Raw genomic sequence first — 8,418 nt, forward strand, 5'->3', positions numbered from 1 at the left:
CTACGTGGCTTTAGAGAACGCGTGACGAACACGTACGAGACGTTCAAACACTTGACGAACACGTACAAGACGTTCAAACGCGTGACGAACATGCACAAGACGTTCAAACACTTGACGAACACGTACAAGACGTTCAAACACTTGACGAACACGTACAAGACGTTCAAACACTTGACGAACACGTACAAGACGTTCGAACGCGTGACGAACACGTACAAGACGTTCAAACACTTGACGAACACGTACAAGACGTTTAAACGCAAAGAACGCATCTCAAGTGCTAAATACATTCATTGTACACCCTTCCTCCTTGGTCGTCAACTGGTGTACAGTGTGTGTACATTGTGTACACACACTGTACACACACTGTACACACACACACACACACACACGTGGTGTACACTTGAATTCTTAGTATATACACAAATCGTGAACTCTTTAATTAAAGAGCAAAATACAAAAAAAAAAGCTTCAAAAGATATAGAAATTTGAACGCGTGAACTCATAGCGCAAAAACCTAGTCTCGCGTCAGCGAATATAGAATACATCATCATTTTCTATAGCCACCCGCGGCCCCTTCTATCCGAAGTCTATCTATCTATCGATAGACATACAACACCTACAGCATATTGTGTGTGTGTGTGGGGGGGGGGGGGCTTACGAACCCCTTACGATAAAAGATAAACATGGCTGAGCATATATATATATATATATATATATATATATATATATATATATATATATATATATATATATATACATATATATATATATATTATCCCTGGGGATAGGGGAGAAAGAATACTTGCCACGTATTCCCTGCGTGTCGTAGAAGGCGACTAAAAAGGGGAGGGAGCGGGGGTCTGGAAATCCTCCCCTCCCGTTTTTTAATTTTCCAAGAGAAGGAACACAGAAGGGGGCCAAGTGAGGATATTCCCTCAAAGGCCCAGTCCTCTGTTCTTAACGCTACCTCGCTAACGCGGGAAATGGCGAATATGTATGAAAGAAAAGATATATATATTCATGTATATGATTGGATAGGCCAGTCTTCTTCGTCTGTTGCCTGGCGCTCCCTCGCTGAAGCGGGAAAACAGCGATTAAGTCCGATACTTAAAATAATAAAAGATAAAATATAATCAATTATTAAAATGAATAAAAATCTAGTCATAATAAACACATCTGAGACATACATACATACATACATACATACACGTTACCCTTGTTCACTGTATAAGCTAAGAAAAAAAAACATTTATTTCTATCAAAAAAGCATTTATTTCTAACAAAAAAACATTTATTTCTATCAAAAAAGCATTTATTTCTAACAAAAAAAGCATTTATTTCTAACAAAAAAGCATTTCTAAAAAAGCATTTATTTCTAACAAAAAAAGCATTTATTTCTAACAAAAAAGCATTTATTTCTAACAAAAAAAGCATTTATTTCTAACAAAAAAGCATTTCTAAAAAAGCATTTATTTCTAACAAAAAAGCATTTATTTCTAACGTATTATTGGCTATAATAAGCACTAGTGGGTGTTGGCTCCCCTCACGACCGCTTCGAACACGGTAATATGGACAAAAATTACTTTTTTTTTTACCCCCTTTTGTTTGTTTGTTTGTTTTTCATGCTCTTCGATGCATTTGTCATACAAACACACTCCACGCCCCGCTCTTAATTAAGGGGCGCCATGGCTTCGTCCCATCGAAAAAAAAGAAAGAAAAAAAAATTAAAAAAGAAAAAATTGCTTCGGTAGAAGCGAGCTACGTGAAGCAAACGAGACGCGTTTCGAACGAACCGTCGTTAAGGACTCGTTCGGGCTAATGGGCCTAGGTATAATTAACCCCTTCCTTCCCTTCCTTCCCTCTCTCCTCTCCCAAGGGCGTGGCAAGTGGGTTGCAGTGGACGCAATTCCTCGCATGGCAAAAAGACGCGGACCAACTCGAACCAAAACAGCTTCAGACAACATGGCAAAACGAAACCAAAAAAAAAATTAAAAAAAAGAAATGGTCAATTTCCTCCAATATGGAAGTCGGCAGTTCAATTTACACTTTTTAATCCAATCATAATATCAAAACGAATAATAATAAAAACGATTATTATAAAATTTCGTTACTCACTTGTTCACTTCGGCTTCCTGGGCCTTCGCGTCCAATGCGCCATCTTCGAACAAAGATGGCGTCGGTATACCACCAAAGGACAGCGCCATCACTCGATATTTATCTTCCATTTCCTCGCATAAGACGATATCCCTTGCCTTTTTATCAGTGAGGGTCCTACCCACCGACACCTCCGCTGGTTTTCTGATAAGGCGATAACCACACACGATAAGAGATGACGCGTATATAAGGCGATTTAAAATGAAGGGGGGCAGCGCGGGGGCTTCACCTGACGCGGAGGAGGAGGAGGAGGCCGAGCCGCCATATAAACAAACCCCCCCTCAACCCCCCTTGAAAAGCTTCGGTCATGCGAAAAACTATAGTCCGTTCTCATTAAATGAAATATACATATTCCCCCTTAAATATTTATCAAATTATTTTGTCCTTTTTTTTAATATAGTCTCTTTACTTGTATCTTGGTAGATTAACGTTTTTTTTTTTTATTTGGGTAAAGTTTGAATTAGTTGTCGAGTTGACTCACTGCAAGAAAGGCGTATCGTAAAAGTACATACATTTCCACATGGGTTATATATATTGATATGTATATACAATGTATATAGTCCGAAGGAAGTGTTTTATATATATATATATATATATATATATATATATATATATATATATATATATATATATATAGTAAGGGTTTCTGGTTCACGTGCCCTTATAGAAATAAGTTTATTTTCATACCACATTAATGAACTAATTGCCTTAGTGATTGCTAGTTAATTACCCTATATAGTTGACAGAGTAATTGGTAATTTATGATTATATATAACTGATTTATGTCGTTCTACGACACACAACGCGGTGAAGAGCGTGCGTAGTTCCAAGCAGCAGCTGAAGGCAGTTAGCTACGTTCAGCTGCTGGGTAAGGTCTATTACCCAAAGATTAAAATACGACTGAGTTTATATATATATATATATATATATATATATATATATATATATATATATATATATATATATATATTCCCGTGGACTCATAGGAATATATATATATATATATATATATATATATATATATATATATATATATATATATATATATATATATATATATTCGCTGGTATGAATATCATTTATTTCAAGAGCAGAAATAAATATAAACACTGCCACTCGATAATGAACTTTATGATAAACAAATGAGAAATATAAAGTGGTCAAGTCCACACACTCACGTCTTCCCCTTCCTCCCCACACGTACATAATAAATCATTTTCAGTTTATTGGTAAATTTCACCCCACCACCCACCACCACCCACCACACCAACCCACCACCTTAAAACCCACCACCTTAAAACCCACCCACCCACCCCATCTCACCCCTCCTCTTCCTCCACCTCCTCCCTCCTCATACACTGTAACTCCCTCTCCTCCCTCACCCCACACATCAACACATCCCATTCGCATGTGAATGAAATGTGGAATCCCATTTACTCCACATTTATCCCACTGAGTAATCACTCTACTCCACATTTATCCCACTGAGTAATCACATTTACTCCACATTTATCCCACTGAGTAATCACATTTACTCCACATTTATCCCACTGAGTAATCACATCTACTCCACATTTATCCCGCTGTAATCCCATTTACTCCACATTTATCCCACTGAGTAATCACTCTACTCCACATTCATCCCACTGAGTAATCCCATTTACTCCACATTTATCCCACTGAGTAATCACTCTACTCCACATTTATCCCACTGAGTAATCACATTTACTCCACATTTATCCCACTAGGTAATCCCATTTACTCCACATTTATCCCACTGAGTAATCACATTTACTCCACACTTATCCCACTGAGTAATCACATTTACTCCACATTCATCCCACTAGGTAATCCCATTTACTCCACATTCATCCCACTGAGTAATCCCATTTACTCCACATTTATCCCACTGAGTAATCACATTTACTCCACACTTATCCCAGAGTAATCACATTTACTCCACATTTATCCCACTGAGTAATCACATCTACTCCACATTTATCCCACTGAGTAATCACTCTACTCCACATTTATCCCACTGAGTAATCACATCTACTCCACATTTATCCCACTGAGTAATTAATTACCATACCGTAACCAGTCCAATGGCCCTCATATAACACGCCATTTAATGTCCCTTTCTCTAAAGACCTTGAATGTAATCATAGGAAACCTCACGCTGCTCTAACTACCTCGTTATGACAGTTCAACGATCGTTAAGGGGTCGTATTGAAGTCGAAGTGGAAGACTTAGCCACTCTCTCTATGAACAAGAACACTTGTACTTCATGTTTCTCCTCCATTCACTCATTATGTTCATGTTCGTGTACGTTATCATTCGTTCACAGGTTGTATAACGAATGTATAATGAATTAACGAATGACGTAGAACGATTCGATATTCAATTTTCAGTGGTATAGCGTAAAAAAGGGCGAACAATATGGTTTTACCCTGGATATTCTCCACTCCGCCATAGTGCGCAGGCGCGTGTGTCGGTGCCGTGACGTCACCACCACCACCGGCGGGGGCGCTACAGGTGGCTCAAAATGACGTCAGCGTCAGCCGTGACATGGCGATGACGTCAGGGAGTAGGGGGAGGAGGGGGGGAGGTTGGGTCTTCTGAACTCGACTTCAGTAGTGTCCGGAGTGGGGGGGGGAGGGGAAAGGGGGGAATGTTTACGTCAATATAGACACTTAAGATTACATAACCGCGCAATGCGTTGCTTCCCTTACCTCAGTTACCCTCTTAAACCCCTCTTAATTACACACACACACACACACTTGATCGCCGTTTCCCACCAGGAACAGACGAAGAAAGGCAGCACCGAAACCACAGCTCCCTATCCACCAAATCCAGGCCCCACAGACCTTTCCATGGTTTACCCCAGACGTTTCACATGCCCTGGTTCAATCCATTGACAGCACGTCGACCCCCGTATATCACATCGTTCCAATTCACTCTATCCCGTTCACGCCTTTCACCCTCCTGCATGTTCAGGCCCCGATGGCTCAAAATCTTTTTCACTCCATCCTTCCACATCCAATTTGGTCTTCCACTTCTCCTCGTTCCCTCCACCTCCGACACATATATCCTCTTGGTCAATCTCTCCTCACTCATTCTCTCCATGTGCCCAAACCATTTCAAAACACCCTCTTCTGCTCTCTCAACCACGCTCTTTTTATTTCCACACATCTCTCTTACCCTTACATTACTTACTCGATCAAACCACCTTACATATTGTCCTCAAACATTTCATATATATATATATATATATATATATATATATATATATATATATAAATTCCGTCTCCTCTCCTCCTTGGTTTACTTGGGTTTTATGAGAACCAAGTGTCATGACTTCGCTTCGTACTGCCTCTTATGTCTTTGTTCTGTTGTGTTGTGCCACAGACACACTGTCTCCTGTCTGTCTATCTGTTACACGAAAGAATTTCTGTTGTGGCAGACATCATTCTCTCTCTCTCTCTCTCTCTCTCTCTCTCTCTAGGCTTACGGATAAATTCATTCTTAAATCATCTATGTCACTCTTTCCACTATACTACAAATCTATAGTTTCAGCCTCACGCCATTAACGTAACTGTTGCCCGTATTGAGTGTATATCATTATCTTCCTCCCCTACTTCACCCCACACACACACAGCTTCTAAGATGTCAACGAATTAGAACGATTTAGATAAGAAAAAAAATATGTTATCTTCCTTCTGACTTAAGTGTCTACGTGACTTTCTTTCTCTTTTACATGAACTGATGTTCATCAACTTTGGGAATTTCCAAGGTTGCTTTCTTGTCCGTCCGTCGGTCCGTCCGTCTCTCTCTCTCTCTCTCTCTCTCTCTCTCTCTCTCTCTCTCTCTCTCTCTATCTATCTATCTATCTATCTCTCTCTCTCTCTCTCTCCTTCCACGACTACCTTCACCACACTATATCTTCTGTGGTATATACAGATATACATATACAAAGCAAAATAAATAAATAAATAAAATAAATATATAGTCTCCTCCCCCTCCTTACCCCCCTTGGTCCTTCTGGCAAACCAACGAGCTGCTAACAACCAAACTACACTCACTACTGTCCTTTCCAATGACCAGGGGGACGAAACTGCCACCGTGTTCGAACAAGCGGTGGCGTAGCCTCCCCCTCAAACTCCAATTCAAAAACTCAATTGATATGAATTGTTTTTCCCCATCTATATCATTCCACTACTCCTCTGTACATATATACATTAATCCTTGGGTATATATATACATGTATGTATAGCTTTGTGTTCGTGATTACCGTAGACCTACCTTGTTAACTAGGGCTGAATCTCTTGTGTCTGGCAGCGTAGTATCTCTTGATGACAACACACACACACTGTACGATATGTCTCTATTTACCGCTTCACCAAGTCTACCATATTCAATTTCTTAATCATTTTTAAACTCCCTTTTGTCCTCCTACTTGTCAGTCCATAAGTCACTAGAAACAGGAGGTAAAGTCAACACCTCAACTCAGCTAATAACTCTAATTCATAATTACTTTAACGAAGATTATCAACTGAATAGTTTGAATTCCCTGTCGGCCATTAGACATGTTTGGGTACAGTCATAAAGAAACGGTTTATTTATTTCTAAGAATTTTCAGAACTGTAGGAAGTTAGTAGTTTATTTAGTTATTTTCCTGTGGTTTTTGATTAGTGTACCTGCCAATTTATCATTTCCAAGGATAATTATCATATTTACTTCCACATTAACAATAGATTATCCTTCTAGCTCTTATATATATATATATATATATATATATATATATATATATATATATATATATATATATATATATATTATACTTTGACGCTGTGTCCCGCGTTAGCAAGGTAGCGCAAGGAAACAGACGAAAGAATGGCCCAACCCACCCACATACACATGTATATACATCCACCCACGCATATACATACCTATACATCTCAACGTATACATATATATACACAAACAGACATATACATATATACACATGTACATAATTCCTACTTGCCTGTGCTTCATGCTTGTGTTCAAGTGTTCACAATCATCTAGTTCTTGGTGTGTGTGGTAGACATACCACATTACGTTTTCTACGTCCATCCCCGCCGGGGAGGCAGTTCGTATGTTTACCCCACACTTAACAAGGCCGTTACACGTGACGTCACTGATGGATCACACACATCAACAATTTGTCAGACTCATGACTGAATCATTACAAGGCTGAATATCTGTCTAAAAGACTTCATCGTCACAGTAAATCTAGTCTTGTATTCCTGGCTGTAATTTGATGATACAACATGCACAACTCGACACGAATAACAGATGCGAGTTGTGGTTTACTAGCTTTACGTTGCTGGGAGATCATCTTTGTATCCGCTACCCCAAGGGTCTACGTTTATATTACGTTAAGACTTAATTTCTCCATTACAGCGAGGTCGTTACTCAAAATAGGTTTGACTAGGATGGACTTGTGACTGAGTTATACTCTAATGGTTATACCAAACTATGACCCTTTAGTTTGAAGTGAAGCTGCAACAGTTGTGTACATGGTTATCTTACTAGTTGTGAGCAAGGTTATCCACCCACAATGCAAGGCTATCCACCACCAGTGCAAGGCTATCCTGGTTGTGCAAGGCTACCTAAGCTGTGCAAGGCTATGCCAGTTTATATAGTGTCAAGAGACGGGATAAACTCGGGACAATCGTTGCATGGCAATACATATACTCATGTCTCTTTTTCCAATTTTTTTTTTCTAATCATCTATAAGTCGGTTCTTTTCTAATGTATCTTTTATCATCATGTCAGGGGAAGAACTTAAGACGTATGGCTTGGTTCTCTCCGTTCCTGATGTCATTTCACATTAGAAGGGCTTGTGAAATAAGAGAAAACTGTATTGGAGAAAATAAACCATGTCTACGTATAGTGTGGTTTTTAACCTTCACACACAAACACACACGCACATAAGAATGACTACATAGAATCAAGGTTTGACACCAAAATAAAAAGGTCACCTAATACTTACCTCTATATAAATTTTGGGAAACAACCTTATAGAAATTAATTAAATCAACATGAAGAGAGACATCTTAGCTTCTGCCTTGAAACATATAAGACCATCAAACTCTGGAAGTGCTAATAACTTGATCTGTGGAATCATTGCGCTACAATGTTTCATATATGAACTATTGTTTCTTGGTATGACAATATGGCAGCAACTTAGCGTCCCTACCCAGTCATCGTTTTCTA

Source organism: Panulirus ornatus, chromosome 7 (assembly GCF_036320965.1).
Source record: "Panulirus ornatus isolate Po-2019 chromosome 7, ASM3632096v1, whole genome shotgun sequence".
Taxonomy (NCBI): Eukaryota; Metazoa; Arthropoda; class Malacostraca; order Decapoda; family Palinuridae; genus Panulirus; species Panulirus ornatus.